This window comes from Mya arenaria, chromosome 3 (assembly GCF_026914265.1).
Source record: "Mya arenaria isolate MELC-2E11 chromosome 3, ASM2691426v1".
NCBI lineage: Eukaryota > Metazoa > Mollusca > Bivalvia > Myida > Myidae > Mya > Mya arenaria.
In genome coordinates, this window is record NC_069124.1 from 67,652,934 (window position 1) to 67,679,277 (window position 26,344).

The 26,344-nt window shown below is 36.5% G+C and overlaps 1 pseudogene; it reads left to right on the plus strand.

Annotated features, from left to right (window-relative positions):
* The window catches only part of LOC128226220 (short transient receptor potential channel 7-like), a 40,879-nt pseudogene that overhangs the window by 10,432 nt on the left and 4,103 nt on the right, over window positions 1–26,344 (plus strand).

Below are 26,344 nucleotides of genomic sequence, written 5' to 3' on the forward strand. Positions count from 1 at the left end.
GTAGTAGTAGTAGTAGTAGTAGTAGTAGTAGTAGTAGTAGTAGTAGTAGTAGTAGTAGTAGTAGTAGTAGTAGTAGTAGTAGTGGTAGTATTAGTAGTAGTAGTAGTAGTAGTAGTAGTAGTAGTAGTAGTAGTAGTAGTAGTAGCAGCAGCAGCAGCAGCAGCAGCACAGCAGCAGCAGCAGCAGTAGTAGTAGTAGTAGTAGTAGTAGTTCGTTGTATTTGTAGTTATTGAAGTTGTAGGTTAGTATTGGTATTGGTAGTGGCGGTGGTGGTAGTGATTGTGGTTGTAGTGGTCGTAGTGGTAGTAGAACAAGTAGTGGTTAGAGTATATTTTGAAGAGATACATGTTGTTGGTTTTTCCCGGATGAATGCCAATTAAAAAATATTAAGCGAAAGACATAATATTCTGTCGAGTATTCTCTTGGTATTTGCATTACTTTTTCATTTCTTATTAAATGCCTGTCACCATGGTGTTGTCATGAAAGGCAAAATAGTTTCTCGAAATAAATCTAATCTCCTTCCATGATCTATCAGATAACGCTGTAAAATTAATAAAAAAAAATGTCACGATCTAAACCTTTAAAGATGAATAAAAAATATAAGACACAAAAGATGCTACTTGTTTATCGAATACACTGCGTTTGTCAATGAGAATTCAGTCCATACTCACAAATGCATCTAATTGGTACGAGAAATAGCCATTTTATTTTAAAGTTTTATATTTTGCTACAGCTCTATTTATTTCATGTTTACAAAGTTGATTTATTTAAAAAGTAACGGTGTATTATAACATGAAAAAGGTCATTGTTTGAAAGTCAAACTCTGAAATAAACAAAATGTAATTAAACTGCTCTCTTTTCACTTTCAAAAAGAACTAGACGCACACAGTGCTAGGATAAAAAACAAAATCAGTGCCTTCATTTCTTATTTGACGTCAGAAGGCAACTATTTGGCGCGTTTCCCAAAATGAAATCATACTTCACTGTCAAAGTATAATTACATACAGGTGGCCGTATCGGTCAGGGGAATACAAACATTTACAAAGGAAATGCAACTTTTTCAATGTAATTATACATATAATGAAATTATATGTAGCATACTCCTATTCATTAAATCGAAGTTGTGTTTGTTTGTTGGTTATAGTTTATTAAATTATGTCCGTTTACATTGGGTGTTTCATGGCCAATGACTCCGCCGTGACGCCTAAATTGGGTGTAAATGTTTACCATGTCATAAGTAAAATGAGGTTGACATGCCAGCAGTGTATCGTGACTGTCCTTACTCACTGTTCATCTTCTGAATCTTTTAATATCTGGAATTGAGTGGAATTGATTCATGTCGATAAATAATTTCGTGAACAAAAGTGCTAACATCAGATGGCAAAATGTCCTCTGACGGTTCTTGGATAAAAACATTACCACGGGGAGCATATAGGTAGGCAGCTAAAATAAACCACGAGGAAACCAGCCAAGGATTAGGGATGCATGGAGAAAAGTGACATAAAATTGTGTTTATTATATGTGCAAAGACTTGTTGGTCGTAGGTATAACAAATTGCATACTGACGAATTAACAACAATTTTTAATGATCATATTATCATTTTACTAACCGAAACATGGTCGAATGAACTTCATGATTACGATGTGGAAGGTGTTTCGCATAACACTCTTCACAGGACACTGAAACTCTCAAGAGCAGTCCGTGATAGTGGTGGCCTTATTGTATATATTTCGAATGCTATTCATTAACATGTCTCATTAGTTAACACTGTGAATAATTCTATGATATGGTTAAAACCCGAATCCCACTTAGTGGGTTTAAACGATGATCTATGTGTATGTCTTTGTTACAAAGTACCAACAAATAGTAATCACGAAGGTATTGCACAAACTGATTTATTTGATAATATTGTTAATGCATTATTGATTTTGATAATGATTGTGAAAATCTAAATTATATGATCTTAGGAGAATTGAATAGTAGGGTAGAAAAACTAAATGAGTTGTACAGGAATAAATTTTACAAACCATCAATCTAATGCCGGATGATTATATGGAAGATGATTTTTAGCTAGAAATACACAAGACTCAATAATAAACGAAAACGGTAGATTATTAATTAACTTTTGTAAAATAACAGGTTTACGAATAATAAATGGTAATATGGGTATTGATAAGGGTATTGGGAACTTTAATCCTACATAATTATATCGTCTTTCAATATACATGATCCAATCATTATGAGTGACCATTTTGCAATATTATTTTCATTACTAAGAGGGCTAAATAACAAACCATCGCGACACTGTTAATGACGGGGAAGGTTAATAAGGCAAACCGAAATATTGAATATTTATATAGATGGGACAATGACAAAATTGACAATTTCCAATCTGCCCTGGGAAATGTAGCTTTCATATTAAAGTTAGATACATTAACAACCAATCAGTTAAGAACAACAAATACTGAAAGCCAAAAAGAAAACTTAAATATGTTTTACGAAGAATTTGGTAGCAAATGCGACCCTCTTTTTAAGAAAAAAACAGGTCATCGGAACAAGTCGTCCATTCATAAATAATAATAAATGGTTCGAAAATGAATGCGAGGATACATGCAAAGATTTTTAAAAAAGAAAAGGCGGAAGATTACGAAATATTATTGCGATTATGAAATTGATGTTGCTAACAAATTCATATATTTAGATATAGCATTTTCTACGGGCGGTACATTTAAAAAAAACATTTGAAGCAGTAGGAGGTCAAGCTCTCAAAGCTATTTTCAAATTAAAGAAATATACATGTATATCGAAAATTCTTACTTCAAATTAAGCCACATCGTTTAATTTTTCGATATATTTATATTACATATTCTCAATTGTGGGTCAGATGTATGGGGATTCTTAAGGGCAGACTCGCTAAAAAAATACATCTTCATTTCTTTGAAACTTACTTGAAGTAAAACTATTAACACAAAACAACTTTATTTATGGAGATTTCGGAAGAACCCCTCTCTATGTTTATCGAATGACGTCTATCATCAGATACTGGTTAAGACTGACAATGTCGACTGACAGAACATACATAACACTTTTATATAGTTCCATGATATCAGATATGTAAAACAATATTGGTCACTTCAATTGGGCATATTAAGTAAAACTTATGCTAGAATCAATGGGGTTTAACGACATTTGGCTAAATCAAGACGTTATTTATTTTCGAACAAAGAGCGAGAGAGATATTTATGCAAAAATGAATGATGAGTTGAGAGATTCTAACGCACTATCAAGGCTTACGGTATCTTCCCATGGATTTGAAAAAAAGATCTGTGACAATAAACCACACATAATTCGAATAAATAAAAAAATTCCAACTTAACACTCTGGAGGACGTATTACAATTTCTCTTAGAATGTCTTATATATCATGAATTACGGAAACCGATATTATTGGCGTCGCCCAAATATTATGAAATTCACTGAACTTCTTTCAACGAATGACATTAATCGTTGGAAAATATCTATTTGTCTGGTATATGTATAAGATAAGTTTTATTTTGCATACAGGAAATGTTTTATTCTCTATATTACTGTTTGAAATATGTTTTACTTATGGGCTGTAAGGTAAGTGAATGCATACTAAAATATCATTCTTCCTTTCCACTTATCCGACCGACCCAATTCTTGTTCTCCCGACCCTACACTGTTTTGCATTTTGATCAGCATGTGTTTATTTTTTAATTGCCTAGATAGGTTTGAGCGAACATGTTACAATTTGACCATTTAATATATAAAAAATGTTCTACAATTGTGATATACCCTGATATAGGTCCTGGTGTTTGGAACAGTAACAAGCTTCTCAAAAAAGTCATGCCTATCTACCTACATACCCTATTTTTGGGATATGATAGTGGAACTAAGAAATTATTATTATTGGCCTTATTTATTCAGTTCTGGCTATGTATCTTTAGCTGGAAATTAACCATAAATGCAGAAAACAACAAAGTAATATTTGTTTTGTTTATTGCAGTTTGTTTCCCACCCAAGCTGCCAACAGCGTCTGGACAAGAGCTGGTTCGAGGGCGTAGACGGCTTTAAAAAAGCTGGCTTCTTTAAACGTTTCGCTCTCATCTCCGCTCTTCTCGCTCGCCTCTCCCTTCCTGGTCATCCTCTACATCATTGCTCCTAACGCCAACATTAAGGTAAGGGCCTAAGGGCGCTGTTTGTGTGTCATCCTCTACATCATTGCTCCTAACGCCAACATTAAGGTAAGGACCTAAGGGCGCTGCTTTGGTGTCATCCTCTACATCATTGCTCCTAACGCCAACATTAAGGTAAGGGCCTAAGGGCGCTGTTTGTGTGTCATCCTCTACATCATTGCTCCTAACGCCAACATTAAGGTAAGGGCCTAAGGGCGCTGCTTGTGTGTCATCCTCTACATCATTGCTCCTAACGCCAACATTAAGGTAAGGACCTAAGGGCGCTGCTTGTGTGTCATCCTCTACATCATTGCTCCTAACGCCAACATTAAGGTAAGGGCCTAAGGGCGCTGCTTGTGTGTCATCCTCTACATCATTGCTCCTAACGCCAACATTAAGGTAAGGGCATAAGGGCGCTGCTTGTGTGTCATCCTCTACATCATTGCTGCTCCAACCCAACATTAAGGTAAGGACTAAGGGCGCTGCTTGTGTGTCATCCTCTACATCATTGCTCCAACGCCAACATTAAGGTAAGGGCCTAAGGGCGCTGCTTGTGTGTCATCCTCTACATCATTGCTCCAAGCCAACATTAAGGTAAGGGCCTAAGGGCGCTGCTTGTGTGTCATCCTCTACATCATTGCTCCTAACGCCAACATTAAGGTAAGGGCCTAAGGGCGCTTGTTCATTCTGCATCATTGCTCTAACGCCATCATTTGCATCCTAATCGCTCCTAACGCATTAAGGTAAGGACCTTTCCGTATTCAATGCTGTGGCTTAAAATGTAAGAAATAAGGTCAAAAGTCATGGTAAACATAATTAAAGGACTAAGTTTACATTGGTTTGTAAAACTGTTTACATGCTCGAATTTTATCGCTATGGCTGCATAAAATAAGAAAGAATGTTAAACGGTAAACGCCAAGCTCATCCAATGAAAGACTGAAAATTGTTGGGAAAGCTTTTCACGTGCTCTAAATTTAATAGATTTGGATGAATGATAAAGCAGATCAGAAGTTCAAGGTCATCCAATGAATTACTGGAAGTTGTTTGCAAAGGTTCGCTCTAGCAAAGATGATAAATGGTCTACTTCCGATCATGTCTTTCAAATAACTTTGAATAATGACTATCGGCATTGTATTGGGGGGGGGGCGGATTTATAGTGCCTTAACTATCTGAAAGGGACAACTTGTGCGCACCTGGCAGTCATATTTTTGTATAGATCAGCTCCGGTTTAGCAATTTTAGGGCCATTTATTTATTTATTTTAATGAGAACTATCTTACTGTTACATAGTAAAAGACGTGAACAAGTTCATATATTGTCTAACATAAAAAATAGGCTCCATCCCTGGAGACAAATTTAAAAAGTCAGTTAATGAATAATTCAACCAAAATGCCATTCAGTTAAAGTGAGCATAATTGTATTACCAGTCCCCAACTAATATTTCCAATATGCGTGGAATCTAAAATGTCTGTGTTTACAAAATTATTAAGGAGATGAAGGTCTTCTAAGTACTTTGGTTACATAGGGACGTTTCTAGGTCACTTTAAAATGTGTACATGTCACGCAATCATTCAATAGTGTGTCTGCGTCGAGTCAATTAAGCTAAAGGTCATGTCAATACATGTAGTTCCGAATGGGCGTAGAATTTGCGTTGTTGTTGTTTGATAATAACAGATTTATGTCTGTTATCATGTTTGTCGTTTGTTGGTTTTGGCAGTTAATAGTTCCTGAAAGTATCATTTCAAAATCTTTTTCTCTTGAATTTATGTATTACAATATATCATGTGCATTTTACATGACTTCTCAATCGGGTTTATTCGGCTTTCAATCTGTACATACACTGAAGCTGTCGGAAGTGAAGTATGTTTCTTACCAGGACATTTAAGCTTTTAAATAGTTATACATGTAGCTTGTCTGGCATCTTGGAGGAAGTTTTACTCCAGTTTAAACTACATCGTTCTAAGTTTATCTGGTTTACGAAAAACATGATGGTATTAGGATAGCCTTGGTGTCGCTGTCAGGTTAGGCATCGTTCTTCCAAATCTTCGACCTAGGCCATAACTAGAAACAGTTCAAGATATTCAACTAAAACTTGGTACACTCCTGCCAAAGAAATTTTCTTTGGTTACAGAATCGGTCCTGATGGTGAACAAAAGATGTTTATCTCATAATTGTATATGCAAGACTTAGTATGATATTTTTATGTACATTTGTTTTTAACTGCTTCAATAAAGGAGTTTGTTTTCAATGTTTGACTGCTGGTCTTGTCCCTGTAGTTTTTATTATATCAATTATGTTGAGTAAACTGGAGGGGTCATGCATATACAAACGTGAAATAGTTTGCAGCTTCAGAAAGTTATAAATGAAATGTTATAAATATCATTTAAGTGTATATGCAATGTGCAGTTAATGCATGCTCGAGTTAGCATAGTAAGATAGGAATTTTTAGTTTGAAATCGAAGCACAAACAGTTGCTGGCTGAGTAAGTGCGTTCTTAACGAAATAGTATGTAGACCACTAAAAACTTCAAAGAAAATATGTAATCATTACTTAATTCGATACTACTACTTATGATAATAATTATAACAGTGTTGTGCTGTGTCATTATTATTTAAACATGTTGAAGACCATATAATTTTAGATGTTTACAACTTATAGTAGTAATAACTAATCAATTATTATAAATTTATGCCAATATAGTCACAGACAAAGTGTGGAAGAAACCTAGTCAATCACAGTGTCTAAGTTTTAATTGTTATAAACATCAACCATCCGCATTTCCTTTTCTCATTTTCACAGTATTTCGAAAGCCATGCTGCACTGGGGTAAACCATAACAAATGTGCATAAGGTATCAGTTTACATTTGACCTTATATACTTTATTCTCTATCGGTCGATGGAGAAATTCCGCGGTTTGAACCAACACGAAAACTCTTCTGATCTTTTACGAAGTTATTAAAGATACCGCCAGTTTCTCAATTGCGCTACAGAAGTTGACTGCTACTTTTACGCGATTTTCAAAAAAAAAGTTGATTGTTGATTATAGAAAAAGAATGAATGACATCGAAAATCTGAGAAAATGTAAACCTAGAGATTTTTGGAAGCATTTTAAAACAAAAAGTTCCAACATATCCAATAAAATTCCTCTTGACGAATTCCATAAATACTTTGAAAATATAAGTAACAATGATTTTAATCATAACTTAGAAGCGGAGGATTTTAATGAACAATTTGATTTTAATCAACCAAATACAGTTTTCCCAGAACTTGATGAAACTATTTCTGTTGAAGAAATTAAAGTTGCTGTTAAATCATTGAAAAGATGTAAAGCATTTGGGAATTACTTTTTACTAAATGAATACTTTATTGAAACCGTAGACATTTTATCATCGCATATTTGTGACCTGTTTAACAATATATTAGATTCGGGGTTTTTCCCAGAGCAATGGACGGAAGGTATTATTATCCCCCTGCACAAAAAAGGTTCTGAATCGGATGTTAATAACTATAGGGGAATAACATTAGTTAGTTGTTTATCAAAAATATTTACTTCTGTCATTAATAAACGTATAGATAAATTATGTGACGAACATAACATTATTTCGGATGCTCAATTCGGATTTCGAAAAGGGCGATCTACAACGGATGCCATTTTTATACTTTATTCATTAATTCAGAATTATTTGTTTGAGAAAAAAAATTATACGTTATTTTTGTCGATATGATGAAGTGTTTTGATACTATTTATAGAAATGCACTATGATTAAAGATGTACAAATGTGGAATACAAGGGAAAATACTTATAATTGTTCGCGATATGTACAAAAAAGTCAAATCTTGTGTAAAATCAATGTCTTCATATTCTGATTTCTTTTCTTACGCTGTTGGCTTACGCCAAGGAGAAGTTATGTCTCCTTTATTATTTTCTTTATTTGTAGATGATCTAGAGTTGTATTTACAGAATGATGTTAACTCTGGTCTGCACTTAGATGATATTATTTTAATATTGTTATTATTTGCTGATGACATGGCCATTGTAGGCAAATCTCCTGAAGATATTCAAATTCAATTAAATACTTTATCAAGTTATTGTAATGCATGGGATTAAAGGTAAATACTGATAAAACAAAAATTATGGTTTTTCGAAAAAGAGGCGGGCTTTTGCCTAACGAACGATGGACTTATAATGGTCAGGATATACAAGTGGTTAACGATTTTAATTATTTAGGTGTTGTATTTAATTATACTGGTAATTTTAGTTTGAACCAGGAACATTTGATTGGAAAAGCCCTTAAGGGAATGAATGTTTTATTTCATAAGTGTAATGATTTTGATTTTAAACCCAAGATTATGTGTCAACTTTTTGACGCCTTTGTTGGCTCCATATTAAATTACTCAGCAGAGGTCTGGGGATTTACTAAATCTAAAGAAATAGAGAGAATTCACTTAAAATTTTGTAAAAGACTATTGAGAGTTAGAACTAATACTTGCAATGCGTGTGTTTATGGGGAATTAGGCAGATACCCTTTGTATTTGCATAGATACATTCATATATTAAAATATTGGTTCAAGATTGTTACCACTGACAATATTATCATCAAAACAGTATATAACCGAGCTGTGTATATTGCGCTAAAGGTTGTCGCAATTGGGTTTATAATGTTAAAAAAATGTTAAATGATTTTGGCTTTAGCCACGTCTTTGATAATGTTCTAAATATTGATGTAGCTGTGTTTATTGAATCTTTCAAGTGTAGATTATACGATACTTTCAAACAAGATTGGTTCAGAACAGTTGAAAATTGTAGCGTATTGGATATATATAGAACAGTTAAATCATGTTTTGCATATGAAACTTACTTAGATATTTTACCAGGAAATTTAAGATTTTACTTTAGTCGATTACGTCTATCTGTTCATCCGCTTCGTATTCAAACTGGTAGATATGCCAGAAATAACATACCTAGAGCTGAAAGATATTGTCAATGCTCTAATTCTTTGGATATCGAAGATGAATTTCACTTTATATGCATCTGTTCTCATTTTGATGCTCTTAGAAGGAAATATTTAAAGAAATACTATTTTGTAAAGCCGTCAGTATTTAAATATATCCAGTTAATAAATTCAACTAACAGAACGGAACTTATAAAACTTTGTATCTTTGTCAAGATCTCTTAAAATAAGATCAAGCTTACTAAATGTCAATACTTAATTTCATTTATAAACCATGTTCACCTTCTCATTTATTATTTATTGTCTTTTTTCTTCTTTTACATATTTGTATGTAATAATGTGTATTTATATTGTTTATTATCATGGCCCATACACGTTGACAAATTGTATTATAATATGTATGTGTTGTGACGATGTACTTTGTGCAAGTCAATAAACTGTCTGTCTGTCTGTCTGTCTGATCTTTTACGAAGTTATTAAAGATACCGCCAGTTTATCAATTGCGCTACAGAAGTTGACTGCTACTTTTACGCGATTTTTAAAAAAAAGTTGTTCAAACATAATATTATGGAACAGCAAATTCAATGAACTTTTTTATTATAAAAATAGTATTCTGGCAAAACAGAAAAAAAAAACATACAATGATTTAAACATGACAGCAAACCATGACTATCAATATCTTAATAACCGCTTCTCTCAGATACAAAACGAAGGTATCATCCAACCAGAAGCGCTCCACGTCAGTAAAAGTGCCAATGATGCTGAAATGTGTTGCTTTAGTGATGAAACATTGTTTTAATAAAGATGCATTGGGCAGTTACTTCTAACCTTTTATACATATGATCATTATGTATTTTAAGAACTTTATACATGTATTAAGATTTGTATTTGTTCTGGATCTATCTAGTATTACGAAATAATTTTTAGTCGTGATTGTTTTACTTTTTACACCTGATTATAGTACGTACATGTGCAATATATATGTGCAAATTAATTTATACCTGCAATGAAGGCATGTGCATGAAACTATGTAGTTCATTCTTACTGTTTTGTTTTGGTATCATGAACAAGAATTAAGCCCCAATAAACTTCTGCAGTAGTGACTGTTCCAAGGTGGTAACTCAGACATTTACTGATAGAGATAAGCTTATGCATGTGAATTGAGACATACATGTAAGTAAGGCCTGTCCATACAGTTTAGATGGTATTTGTATTATCCGTGATAAATATGTGTGTGAAATAGTAAATGATCTACCTAATGTGAAACTGCATTCTCACAGAATAAAAAAAAACATGTGGGTTTCTTTTTAATTGGTGATGTATGTTTATGTAAATGATTTTATTTAATATATCATATAATTTGTGTGTCGTTATCGTTACACCTCATATTTATTATCATGTTGTGTTTTACACGCTGAAAAAACAGACAATATACGAGACAAAACGCCATTATCTAACAATCAGTCAACGATTTAGATACATTGCCAACCAGGGCGTGTATATATATGATGTACCAATACAGGCATTAGTTTACTGGGAATGAAAGACTCATTAATGGTTTTAGCATGCACTGTTTCCCTGTCAGTGTGTGTTTCGTTTTGTATGCATGCATTAAAGTAAGTCACGAAATATTGTTTACGATAATAATGACAGTATTTATAATCTGTTAGATATTGTAATAGGCTGAGAACAGACCATCCAATTTTGCATTGTCACTTTGAACATGTGTTAAAGCGATATTTCTCATCCGCGTTTCGACCAAACATGTCTATGCCATTACAAATATGGTTCGCTCAGGCAGAAATTGAATAAACAGTTCTTTACTGACACATAAAAACAGTGATATATAGAGAGAATATTATCAATAAGGCGCACAACATAAGCTATCTATCTGAGTTTCTTTCTTATATCCAGTGTATAAATTTGGTCATATGCGATACTAAGAGTGAATTTCCCTGGTCATAAATATAAAAAACAATGTAACTAAGCTATGCCGATTGTGAGATTTAAGCCATTTTCGACGTTAGCTGTCTACACAAACTCGGCATGTTTTCTTTTTTAATATGCCCTTACAGTGCACACCGTCTCATTCCGATTGATTTCTCGCAATATTAACCCAAAGCATTATTCATAATTCGTTTGAGCTTTGTCAACGATTAGTCTTGGTTATTACACAGGAACTGTAACTGGTTCCTTAAACTATATGTAAACTATCATACTATGTCTGACGCTATACAATGCTACTTGTCCGACATTGTAATGTAAAATAAGTCTTACCCTTACCTAACTAGGTGCTGAAGCCGCTCAAATACCCGTGGGTAAAATTCGCTGCGCACACTCTCTCGTTCATCGCCTTCCTTGGAATGATCGCTGTCCACACGGCGCAGGCCTCATATTCGTACAAACAGAACCACACCCTCGGTATGCAAACAAAGTCCTTGCATCACCAAGCCTAAGTAAAATTTAAAATGGTGTTAATAGCAAACTGTTGAGTCAGGGACAGAACCGATACATGGTACAAGCTTCAAAGCTTCCTTCACTATTTTTCTAGTGCTTCTTCTGTTTTGTGCATTTATGTCAATTGTCAAATTTTTCATGTTTCCTAAACGACAACTTTAAGCCCTCAATGTTTTTATATTTCTCTCGAAATGTATGTTCGTTTGCGGGTTAGGCTAGGGCTGTGTTATAGTGGGTAATTGTTAGGGTTATTTATGTTCGGGTTAGGCCACACCAAATTGATATTTCGTTCCTCGGATTTACCGCTCCTATATTTTTGAAAACGTAAAAAATATTTTTATTTTTTTTGTGCGCCCGCACCTCCATTTTGATAGCCAAGCAGATTTTTTTCAGGTAATAATTTATTAAAAGGCTAAAAATAATCAAGTATAATTTTTCTACGCTAGTTTTTCGTGTTTTTGTAAAGGGAAGATACCGATGTGTAGTGTTTTTATACTGTATCTCGATCGGTTTAGCATGGGTTTCAATAAATTCAATCAAAATGGCGGCTTCCGGTAAAAACAATGTGGCCCGTTTTGAGCATGCTTAAAGTCATTGTTGATCGTCTTCTGCACTAAAGGATCATTATTTAAAGCAATTATTATGCAATAAAGCATGTGTATCTGAGACTGGTAGCGATTATATTAAGTAGTGACTCGTTTTGAATGGGAATGATCAACTTAGTACTATTTTATTCAAGTCATAATACAAGGGACCAAAATTTTACCTCGTTACGACGATGACAGGTCAATTTAACTGGAACATGAGTCATTGCTTGGTCCAAATTGATGTATCAAGCTCATTTTTGATCAAATTCTGATAAAACAACAGTTTTGAACAAATATCTTTTCACAAATAGCGATTTAAACACTGGTCTGGATATACCACAACATAGGTAAGCCTAAGTTTATCACCTTATATTTTGTTTTTATTTGCAGCATAATCCGGGATTGTAATGCACTTGTCAATTGTAACCACTGCCCCGCCCACCCCTCGTCCTTGTTCCAGGGGTATACCGGAGACAGCAGAGGCAATGGGCTGTGTTTTTACCTTTCAGGTGGCCCCGCAGTGCCTAGTGAATGTGGTTTTGTCTTCATAATGAAAATAGTCGGGAATTGGCTCACATAGGTATTCGGGGTTGCGGGGCCATTTGGCAGGGATATACCAGCAGTGTGTCCCTGCAGGTCGGATATTTTACCCGGGTTTTGAGAGACCGGAAGTCAAAGTCACGCTATTCCGGACTAAGGGGGGGGGCATATACAATTGGCTGGTGCATAAAAACATCTAAATAACCAAAAAAGTACTCTGAAAAATACCCTTCTTTTTGTTTTAAATAGCACATGTCATTGCATTTCCTGTGATAATAAAAACAAAATTTAGTCTATGTTATAAGGAGTCTGTTGTTTGATGATGCTTGTGTAAGTGATCATTTTTTACAAATCCAAAATCAATCCTAAGTTATGTCTAAATACAGTAGCATATGATGTTAAACCGATTCAGGTAGATTTATAAAAGTCTTTCAAACTTTTTACTTAAAGCAGGGTTATTTATTATTATGAATGATCGTCATATTAAAGTACGTTTTAATTATATAAGAAATTAGATTTATCCATTTAATGTTTGTACTAAACACGGATGAATAAATAGTATGTATTCCGACATTTTCCCAATGTCCATTAGAGGTTCAGTTCAAGGTGGCATTAAAATGGGTTTAAGGGCAATTATTTTGAACAATCTTTCTTATTTATATTGAATATAAGGAAAAATATATTTTTCGCTCTTCGCTCGCTTCGGTTTTTATGAAAACGGACAAAAAAATAAATATTTTTTTTCGCTCGCTCGCTCCAATTTTTTTGGGCAAAAATCCGAGGAACTAAACATTAATTTGGTGTGGCCTTAGAGTTAGGTGTAGTATTAGGCTTAAGGCATTTGTTATTGAGACGGACCCATTGTTAAATCACTCCACAGATCTTAAACACATCCGACAATCCCTATAATCCCCAGGTGCGCTGTATCCTGGTCTGTTCCAGAAGTATTCAGATCTGCGGAACACCTCGACCAGCTTCGCATACGGCTCCGATCTGCCTGTCCGCCCTATGCTTCCAAGCCCGCTACAGATGCTCATATCCTTCTGGATTCTTGGTAGGTGTAACTCGTCTTTTCTTCGAAGATGTGATATTTCTATACCTATTTACAGGCTCTAAATTGTTGACAAATAAACTTATTGTCTAACATAGCACATGCCACACTGCCACGAGTGTATTCAACTGTACTAGTGAGGTTTCATCGCCAGCATCTCGTTACTCACCAGCTTCGTGATTAATACCTGAAAGCTCACTGTTGTATTGTTTATACACTGACACTACTCCATATTTTGAATATTTATATGATTTATTATTTTGTTTTTGATATCAAAATTTGATTTTTTCTTTATGAAAATTAAATAATAAATTTGAAACACGATTAAGTTTTACGTAGATTTTCCGTAATCATAACCAAAAAAATTATATATATATATATATATATATATATATATATATATATATATATATATATATATATATATATATATATATATTTCTTTTAAAACTTTGCTTTTATTGAACCAAAAGCTGTTTTTGTCCAATTTCATACTATTTGAATGAAAAACATTTTTTGTATGGCCACGAACCATGATTATTCAACCCTACATCATCTATTAACACAAATCTCCAAAACATTAAAAACATTTGTGCAAAATCCTAAAGATTTTCCGGATTACCAAAACCAAAAGTGTGTTCAGCTGAAGCAGTCTGGTGTGACAAACCACCTTCCTTTGTTCCAAATTGGTATGGATTAAAACTTTATATACTCTTTGCCATACAACCAAACGCAAAAAAAGAAAGGACACCAGTAAACACACATTAACAACAACATGTGTATAGTAATAGTTTTACAAGGGTTACTTCAAAGAAGTAAAATACCTAAAATAGAAAATAATGTTCAAAATTTCACATTATATTTTCACTGATCTTGGTATTCTTGATTTTCCTAATAATTAAATATTAAACACACTAAATGAGCACTGATGAAATCCAATAACAATTATTCTCTCAAAAGATTGAAATTTTATACTCACAGACTAATAAGTCCAATAATATAGAAATATTCTAGCTGGCGAAACGTTTATAAAGACGACGTGTTTACTTTCAAAGAAAATTTAACATTATTGCAGATCGTAGATCAGAAAAGGGAAACTGTTCCTGTCTTTTCAGGACCTTCAAATACTTGCTATAAAATATAATAGGGAAACATCGGTGTCTTCCTGCAGATGAAACTCGTTTTTGTTAAAGAATAAAGTACTGAATTAAAAATACAAAAACAAGTTACATCCTCCAAATAACCTTTATGAGTGTCGCCAGCAATACAAGTCTGGTCTGTATGTTTACTTTTCCTCTTTTTACGTTGGTATTAGTTATAGTCAAGTGGATCATTGTACATAACTCTCCAAACTCTATGAACCTCCATATAACCTGTACCATGAGGTTGTTCAGCTGTACCAGTCTTGTCTGGGTCCCTACATCTAATTGCTCCGTATTGTTATGGATCATGATCAAGTATACCATTGTACACATATCTCCTAATTATATTTACCTCTAAATTACCTTTACCACGAGATTGTTGAGCTATACCAGTCTTGTCTTAATGCCTACATATCCTTGCTCCGTATTGGTATGTATCATAATCAAGTGTTACACTGTACATATCTTTTAAAATTATGTTCCTTCAGGTTATCTTTACCACGAGTGTGTTCAGTTGTACCAGTCTGGTTTGAATGCCTACATATCTTCACTCTACAATCTTATGGACTTCACCATTCTCGTTGTCTACATCTGCTCCTTCACCCTCAAATACGTCACCATGATCAAGGTAAGGAGGGTCGGAAATGTCATGTATCTAAAACAGATGAAACTACATGAAGGATGGGAGTGGCCTGCAATCGATTTAATAACATTTTAATTAGCTGTCCATAGATTATCGACTGGCTCGATTGTACATTAACATGAATTTATACGTTAAGAGTAGATATTGAACAATATTCCCTTCTAAAACCAATTGTATAAATTCAAGATAATTTGATAAAATCGATCATTTATAGCTAAAACGAGCATATAAGTTTCTCTCTCCTCAGATAAGTAGATCCATTAATTTAACCATGCTAGAAATTCTTATCTTGCCCACGGGCGAAGATAAAATGCCCGTATGGAACTTCTTTTAATGGTCACCACATTGTAATTACCTCCCTTGTTGAAGACTGTCGTCTGTAGCGCATCATTGAAACCTTGTCTGGTGGCAATATTTAAAACGCGAGTTAATTATTTCTCGCTTCAAATGTCACCAGAAAACAGTTTTCACGCACCTTTCAAGAAATAATGCTTCACTCTTCTTAGAACTATTTAAAGACCGATCAGACCATTTACATACTCTGAATCACTGCGCGAATATCCATGACAACCACGAATTCTTGCATATCCGTACGCAATTATTTTCACTAAGCACAAAAGAGTTCCGGCAAAAAAAACATTTTTACTTAATTTTGTTTAACTGAGGTGCATTTAAAAAAAAATATTCCTAAGATGGTGTCGTATAAGACTTTACTGAACAGTTCAAAGATACTACTGTAAATAATATTAATTTACTATGAAAATAGAAAAGTAGAGCGCAGGCTATAACGGGTTGTTTCTGCAGTGCTTCACATGCAGGTGAAAGGTATCGTTACAGCATATTTTTTCTGAAAATATCTCATGTTCTAATGATTATGTAACCAGATCATTTGTGAATAAATAAGAGCGAAATGTGGATTAGAAATGTCAATATTTGCTAATAAATGTTACGTCAAAATGACCAACTTTTATGTCAAACTAGCTCAATAGAATGTTCTGTACTCACAACTTCAGTCACAAAAATCAAAAATATAAGCTGCAGTGCTTGAATTAAGTATGTCATGTATGGTAATGGTGCATGGCCTATTTATACTGAAAACGTACATCAAACTTACAAAACATCATTGTTCTATAATTAAGTTGCTGTTTGCGTGGATTGGATTTGTTTTGTCGTGCATTACGTTCTACACCGTGTTTCTCTGTCCATCAATTGTGTTTCATGTTTCCATCAATGAGGTTTCATCGCTCCGTCAATAACGTTTCAAGGTTTAGCTGATACCTAAATTTAAGACAGCGTCCTTGTCAGTTCTTATAGATTGTAGCATCAAGGCATGCCAATGCATGATGACATCGCACACGTGTGTAACTTAAGCTCATATTCAAAGCAGGTAACATCTTATAGAATCCCGTGACACACTGAGAACATTAAGTTCAAAGTAGATTTGTCACACCATTTGGCTATAAAGCAATCATAGTTTGTCAATGCGATCAGAAAATAAACGATACGTTTTATGTTTTGAGATCTACATAAAGACAATGTCATAAAAATATATTTACAGTTTCTGTGTACGTTTGCCTTGAGTCTCTTCATGCCTAAATTTCCAGGTTTTCTCTATTGCCAATATAAAGTTAGTATCCATGGAAACAGACGAACTTCAAACATGTACAGATAGAAAATGATAAATAAAATAAAAAGTAATTTTATTAATCATTACGTTGGGATAGATTCATGTCATAGCATTTCTGAGATTCGTTGCATCTTTAATAGATCTCCATTTATATAAGATATTTCTATTCCAATTTGCTGTTATATATGACTAATATACTTATACAGGAGGTCAGGAAGAAATTCTGATACACTTCGAACTTGTTTTGATGTTACGCATTTGTGTTGCTCATCTTTAAGCAATATTTCTTTTCTCCTTCATTTCTGGTAGCACCTCCTCACAATTGCGGTTAAAGTTCTCTGAATACTCTGCTACATGCATACTGTATTACATATCTACTATATTGCAGGTCTACGTCGCCATTTTGTACTTTGAGTCACGTGATGTGGGTGGCCTGGTTGGCAACCCTGACGGGACACAGAACAGTATTTACTGGATCGTTGCTGGTATGCCGGCTATCAGATTTCCCTGATAAATCTCTATTTGTATTAGTGCTGGTATCTAACATATTAGCTTAAGATACAACCTACATTTTCAGCCAATAAAATGTCAGATAGGCAATCATAAAATATTAGCCTTAATCATTAAGAATTTCAGCTTTCGCAGGTGTTTAAAGCCTTTAAACACCTGCGAAAGCTGAAATAAAGGTCCGCCAACTGCCCCGCATCATATACACACTCCCTGTGTCAGATTGTGGGTCGAAAATGTGTCGGCCAGTAAGGTTGCATTCTTTCTCAGTCAGATGACCTGAAGTTTATCTTAATGATTCATTAGACCTCGTCATCTACGATCACCCCACCCATTCTTAATCATTAAGATATTACTCTATGTCATCTAATCATTATTTGTCACTGAGAAATATCACAATAAATACTAGTAATTGTAATAATTGGACTTCTGAGCTGAAGATTTCTTCTAATTTCCCCAGACAATATAATTATATCAAAAGTTTTCCGAGGTATACACATGGAACGGATAAACACCTTGTAAGAATGATCTGATACCACTTCATGATTTTAATCAGAGGCCATTTGTTCTATCAATTGCGACATGTCCCTTTAAAGGATAATCATTTCCGTGTGTTCCCCTCGCAGACCGGTTCTTCTGGCAGACGTGGGACCCCATTAACCTGTCCGAGGGGCTGTTCGCCGTGGCTAACGTGCTTAGTTTTTCCCGGATATCATATTTTCTTCCGGTCAACGCCGCTTTAGGACCGCTACAAATCTCTGTCGGTCGTATGATCAAGGTATGTATATTCTATGTACAGCTAACTAGTAAAAGACTGTAACTTCTTTGTAAAATGTTATTGAGCGACGCACTTACAGCGCATGCGTACTAGTATTTTGTATTTTTATATGCACTAAGGAGTTCTTGTAATTTGAATGCCTAGAACTGTTCAGTCCGTCGGTACGGAGCTTGGTTTGGATTAGGATTAGGGTTCCTATAATTAACATAACCACAATGATAACTGTACTTGCTTCCTAACAGGATATACTGAAGTGCCTATGTCTTATAATTATGGTGGGTATTGCGTTCATGGTTGGCCTACAGAATGTGTACTGGTACTACAATGTACGGGAAGGGATCGAAGTGCTAAAACGGGATTTACATGTGCCTGCAGCGGATGCATTTGGAGAGTATGTATTGTGATATATATTGGATGCTTATAAGCCGTAATGGTATGACTGTAATACATGATAGGAAACTGTAGTGGTTATTGTCAAGTACATACTCCAATACACGGGTACTTTATTGTTCTGCAATTTTAAACATACTTGCTTAGGTTGCGTATTTTATTGATTTTCATCAGCTAGTGTTACAGTATCGAAACCAATACAGGTGTAAAGAAAGTGGATGAGCGCCCGGTTGCTCAAACGGATCAGCACTGGCAATGTTTAGCGCTGGGTCCTGGGTTCTAGCCTCGGTCCGACTGCACAATGTTTCATCCTGCATTCAGTAAAACCCGTAGTTTTCTTGAGAGCATGTTTACCTCGTTTTCTATCCTTTAAATTCAGGGACTATTTCAAACTTGGCGGGGGAGTACGTAAAGGTTTTTTTACCTAAATATATTTTGAGAAAGTGTGTAAGGAGCCCGGAAGCTCAGTCGGTAACACACTCACGCTGTAAGCGAGCAATCCAGGTGTTGAGCCCCGGTCAGGCTGCTCATTTTTCGCACCGTTTGGCAAATAGAATTCGCGAGATACAAACAGATACGGATTATATGCATTTCATAAAATGATATTTGTAATCAGTTTTACTTTCGAATTATGAGACGTTAGTATAATAAAACAAATGGAATTAATTATATTTGTCGTTTTTCAGTGTAGTGAAGACGTTCCGGACGGTGTTTTGGTCTGTGTTCGGTCGGGGCGGAAGTGAGGTGGTCACGCTGGGTGAATACGATCACTACCTGACCGAGAACTTCGGATACCTTCTGTACGGACTGTACAACGTCATCATGGTCACCGTGCTTATTAATATGCTCATCGCTATGATGGCGAGGTCCTACCAGACTATTGCAGTGAGCAAATGTTGATTGGTCTGTTTCAACGCATATCATGTGTCTTTGACAGTGTTTGCTTTACCTCTGAAATTTATTACATATGTAAAGAAAGGGAATGTCTGGCCAATGTATGGGTGTAAGGATATTATGTTTGGTTTATTGACAAAACTTGAGACGTCATGACTAGTCTCATATCTTATTTTGACCATTTTGATTTCTGAGTGTTTTTCCTCATTTTGTGTCAGAGCGTATTACCATCATTTTCAGAAACATACATTAATGTTTTTTGTTGTGTACATTAAACAACATAATTATATTTTAAATAAATCAATAATGTATTTTCCCAATGAAGGATGGTGCGGACGTTGAGTGGAAGTTTGCCCGTAGCATCCTGTACCTGGAGTACATGGGGCCGGGTCAGGTACTTCCCGTGCCCCTCAACTTGCTGCGCATCCCCCGGGCAATGTTCGAGTGGATGTGTGACCGCTGTGATCTCGCCGAGGAAAACCTTGAGCCGCCCCCTGACCTAGATATATACGGAAATGATGTTACCAATGACAACTCTGAGGTAATATTCAAAAGGGATATATTGCACGATTTGTGAAATAGGAAATTGAAGATGCATTATGAAAATATATATACATGTACACCAATAATAAACTATGCACGCACGTCTGGTGCTTCATTAGAAATATTACCCCTATTTCCTTATATCATGATGTATATTATTATCAATTAGGAATATGATAGAGTCGGTATGGTTGCAACTTACAGTGCAAACCCTGTAAGTTTAATGTGGAAAACCATGCATCAGTTGGAATATCAGGCAGTTTGTTGATATGATATATGTTTAACACCCACATTTACATGTTACTGAAACCTAAGGTTTACAAGGTAATTCAGCAACTCTCCTGATATAGTGCGTAGTTGTTTCAAGTGTCAACATATAAGTTTGATCATATTTATTCTATTGTATTCTCTTTTCTTTACTGACACTATCCTGTTTTTTCTGATATTTGGACGCACAGAAAAGACAGCCATAATGATCAAAATATGAATACCAGAGAATAATATTGCAAAAAGAATCCTTACACATTAAGACTCGTTTATGTTTATGCAAATTATATACGTGTTCTAACGTCTCATCCATGTACATGAATATGACATTCACATAATTAACCAATGTACATGTACATAGCCATTTTATTAAGAACCCAGTTCTGGCTCCATTTTCTTTAAATATCTTAAAAAAGTAACAGGCTTAATAATCATATTTCATGAATCTAAATTGCTTCTCTTAACTTGATTTTACAAGAAAAAAAACAAGTCTTGATCATCACATTTCATTTCCTTCAAAATGAGAATATTGCACAAATTATATCAAGTAAAAAACAGTGGCCTCATCTTGACCCTGTAATATGGGACACAGGAGTGTTCGAGATATCTCAGCGTAGTTTCGAACTTACGGCAACTTGGGTGCGAGGCCTACATCTATACCACTGGCCTTTGCGATGTGTGAGGCGTAATCAATATCACCGGTCTGTGCGAGGTGCAAGGCGTACATCTATACAAGTGGCCAATGCGAGGTCCGAGGCGTACATAAAACCCATTGGCCTGTGGGAGGTACGAGGCGTATATTTATACCACTGGTCTGTGCGAGGTGCGAGGCGTACATCTATACCACTGGCCTGTGCGAGGTGCGAGGCGTACATCTATACCAGTGGCCAATGCGAGGTCCGAAGCGTACATATATACCATTGGCCTGTGCGAGGTACGAGGCGTTCATCTATATCACTGGCCTGTGCGGGGTGCAAGGCGTACATCTATATCACTGGCCTATGCGGGGAGGCGTACATCTATATCACTGGCCTTGCGGGGTGAGAGGCGTACATCTATATCACTGGCCTATGCGGGGTGCGAGGCTTACATCTATACCACTGGCCTATTCGGGTGAGAGGCGTACATCTATATCACTGACCTGTGCGATGTGCGATGCATACATCTATACCACTGGCCTGTGCGATGTGCGAGGCGTACATATATACCACTGGCCTATGCGGGATGAGAGGCGTACATCTTTACCACTGGCCTATGCGGGGTGAGAGGCGTACTTCTATAACACTGGCCTATGCGGGGTGAGAGGCGTACATCTATATCACTGGCCTATGCGGGGTGCGAGGCGTACATCTATACCACTGGCCTGTGCGAGGTGCGAGGCGAACATCTATACCAGTGGCCAATGCGAGGTCCGAGGCGTACATATATACTAGGGATGCAAACGAATATTCGAATATTCGAATAATCGATCAAACGTTTGGTATTCGAATGGCAAAATCGGTATTCGAATATTCGAAAAAAAAAAAGTTGAATAAATAAAATAAAAAAAACATTGACCTACAAGGCTGCAATTGTGTATTTAGTTCTTTTGTCATGTTTTTACAATGATTGGCCCCTAATGCCAGAGGTGTGAATGTGATGACAATACACTAAACACGCGTCATATGTCATTTAGGGACATATCGCCGGGTACTATAAAAAGTCTCCGTAATTTTACAACTTGCTATTGGACAAGTGACACCAATGCCTTTGCCAATTAAGGATTTAAGGAAACGAACGGCCTTCACACTAATGTGCTGTCTTGGTTGCAGATTAAGCTATGCAACATTGCTCAAATTGCCGTGATACTATGTATGGCATTTGCTACAATAATGCAGATGTATGTGCTGTTAAATGTTTTCCATGTTTCGATGCACTGTTCTTGCTTTGAAATGTTACTGTATAGTATAGCGTTTTAGGATATATTGCCTCTATTGATGTAGAATAATCAAATTCATAAATGTTTCTTTTTATCATTTTACTAGTTCCCGAGTTGGTTTGGTATATAAGGCAGAGGTCTATCCCAGAACGAGACTGCTCGTCCTACGGAAAGACCCTCCATTGGCTCATTACGCCATATGATTAGGAATCCATCTAATTTCACATTGTTTCACAATATGAAGGCAGCGGAATTATTCGATTTTGATTTTTGATTGTTCATAATGAATTACCGTTTTCTATATAAAAATGGGGAATTTCAGAGGCTCATATGGGGAAATCAGGGTCCGCCGCGCGTAGTTGCTACGACAAAGAAGGATCAAAATGAATTGGCTATTACTTAAGCGAATGATAATAATAGTTTAATACAACTTCGAAAAGATGTATTTTGGTTATCGAATATTCGAATATTCGATCGAAAGAATTACCGAATATTCGAATATCAATTTTGCCATTCGTTTGCATCCCTAATATATACCATTGGCCTGTGCGAGGTACGAGGCGTTCATCTATATCACTGGCCTGTGCGGGGTGCGAGGCGTACATCTATATCACTGGCCTATGCGGGGAGGCGTGCATCTATATCACTGACCTATGCGGGGTGAGAGGCGTACATCTATATCACTGGCCTATGCGGGGTGCGAGGCTTACATCTATACCACTGGCCTATTCGGGTGAGAGGCGTACATCTATATCACTGGCCTGTGCGATGTGCGAGGCGTACATATATACCACTGGCCTATGTGGGATGAGAGGCGTACATCTATACCACTGGCCTATGCGGGGTGAGAGGCGTACTTCTATAACACTGGCATATGCGGGGTGAGAGGCGTACATCTATATCACTGGCCTATGCGGGGTGCGAGGCGTACATCTATACCACTGACCTGTACGAGGTGCGATGCGTACATCTATACCACTGACCTATGCGGGGTGCGAGGCGTACATTTTACCACTGGCCTGTGCGATATGCGATGCATACATTTATACCACTGGCCTGTGCGGGGTGCGAGGCGTACATATATACCACTGGCCTATGCGGGGTGAAAGGCGTACATCTATATCACTGGCCTATGCGGGGTGAAAGGCGTACATCTATACCACTGGCCTATGCGGGGTGAGAGCTGTACATCTATATCACTGGCCTATGCGGGGTAAGAGGCGTACATCTATACCACTTGCCTATTCGGGGTGCGAGGCGTACATCTATACCACTGACCTATGCGGGGTGCGAGGCGTACATCTATTCCACTGACCTGTACGAGGTGCGAGGCGTACATCTATTCCACTGACCTGTGTCTTGCGTCGGTCTGTAACACGGCATCGTCGGATACGTCTCCGGGACTCGATTACAGCAGATCGCTTCATCATTTACCCCTACAGTGTTAACGAAATGTGAACCATTGGTACCGACGTCGGTAGAACGGCATCCATCAAAATCCTGAATACACTTTATCACATAAGTTACCTTAGTTGCATTTTTTCCAGCCTTTACAAGTGCGTAACGTCAGTCGACGTTTAGTTCACACCCATTCCACCATTTCTGACTCCTCCATGCCAGAACTGGGAGAGAACGGGCTCAAGGGGAGAGGGACGGCACCTGTTCTGGAGAGCAATGCCAAGGTCGGTCGTAGGGAGGCAAAGATGAATGGGCACCGTCGAAGTCTGCCGGGCTTCAGCGATGTAGGAAACAGTTACCAGGTAAAGGGTAGTCTGTATTAGGGGCCAAATTGACAATTCAAGTACCCTGTAATGGAGGGCACGTGGAAAGTCACCAGTCCCTATAAAAAAGGGAATAGCCGTTTATTAGCTCAAAAGCTCATTTACTCCAGGTCCAACAGTAAAAAGTGCTTCGGATGCTAGGCCACTTTTCGAATTTGCCTAGTTTTTGTCCAAAAATAGCTGGAAATCCTTATTTTTTCCACAGGTAAAATATAAAAAAGTACCTTTATGTAAAAAATAAACTAAAATGTATCTTAACTATATTTGTTTAACTGGGGTAGGGAAAAAGCATCTACCATGGCCACTCATGTAAGATAGGTTCATCTTAACCCTCGCGCAGAATGTTGTACAGTAAACATAAGTTCCGCAAAACACCCTATACGCTGGGATAGGGATGAACTTATCTTACACGATCGGCCATTGTAAATACTTATAATTTCTCTATGTCTGTTATTCTCTGCAGGCAACATTAAAATACATTTGGAACAAAAACAAGGTAATGAATACAAAAAGACAATATAGGAAATATCGTTTATTGAATATCAACATGCGTGAGCTAACATATACAAATCTCTAAAGTGGAGTAGTGAAGCTTGTTAGTGTAAAGTGGACTTGTGAAGTTTGTTAGTGTAAAGTGGACTTGTGAAGCTTGTTAGTGTAAAGTGGACTTGTGAAGCTTGTTAGTGTAAAGGGGACTTGTGAAGCTTGTTAGTGTAAAGTGGACTTCTGAAGTTTGTTAGTGTAAAGGGGACTTGTGAAGCTTGTTAGTGTAAAGGGGACTTGTGAAGTTTGTTAGTGTAAAGGGGACTTGTGAAGCTTGTTAGTGTAAAGTGGACTTGTGAAGCTTGTTAGTGTAAAGTGGACTTGTGGAGCTTGTTACTGTAAAGGGGACTTGTGAAGCTTGTTACTGTAAAGGGGACTATTGAAGCTTGTTAGTGTAAAGTGGACTTGTGAAGCTTGTTAGTGTAAAGGGGACTTGTGAAGCTTGTTAGTGTAAAGTGGACTAGTGAAGCTTGTTAGTGTTAAGAGGACTTGTGGAGCTTGTTAGTGTAAAGGGGACTTGTGGAGCTTGTTAGTGTAAAGTGGACTTGTGAAGTTTGTTAGTGTAAAGGGGACTTGTGAAGTTTGTTAGTGTAAAGGGGACTTGTGAAGCTTGTTAGTGTAAAGTGGACTTGTGAAGCTTGTTAGTGTAAAGTGGACTTGTGAAGCTTGTTAGTGTAAAGTGGACTTGTGAAGTTTGTAAGTGTAAAGGGGACTTGTGGAACTTGTTAGTGTAAAGTGGACTTGTGAAGTTTGTTAGTGTAAAGGGGACTTGTGAAGTTTGTTAGTGTAAAGGGGACTTGTAAAGCTTGTTAGTGTAAAGAGGACTTGTGAAGTTCGTTAGTGTAAAGGGGACTAGTGAAGCTTGTTAGTGTAAAGGGGACTTGTGGAGCTTGTTAGTGTAAAGGGGACTAGTGAAGTTTGTTAGTGTAAAGTTGACTTGTGAAGCTTGTTAGTGTAAAGTGGACTTGTGAAGCTTGTTAGTGTAAAGTGGACTTGTGGAGCTTGTTAGTGTAAAGTGGACTTGTGAAGCTTGTTAGTGTAAAGTGGACTTTTGAAGCTTGTTAGTGTAAAGTGGACTTGTGGAGCTTGTTAGTGTAAAGTGGACTTGTGAAGCTTGTTAGTGAAAGGTGGACTTGTGAAGCTTGTTAGTGTAAAGTGGACTTGTGAAGCTTGTTACTGTAAAGGGAAGTTGTGAAGCTTGTTACTGTAAAGGGGACTTGTGAAGCTTGTTACTATAAAATGGACTTGTGAAGTTTGTTAGTGTAAAGTGGACTTGTGAAGTATGTTAGTGTAAAGGGGACTTGTGAAGCTTGTTAGTGTAAAGGGGACTAGTGAAGCTTGTTAGTGAAAAGGGGACTTGTAAAGCTTGTTAGTGTAAAGGGGACTTGTGGAGCTTGTTAGTGTAAAGGGGACTAGTGAAGTTTGTTACTGTAAAGGGGACTAGTGAAGCTTGTTAGTGTTTAGTGGACTTGTGGAGCTTGTTACTGTAAAGGGGACTTGTGAAGCTTGTTACTGTAAAGGGGACTTGT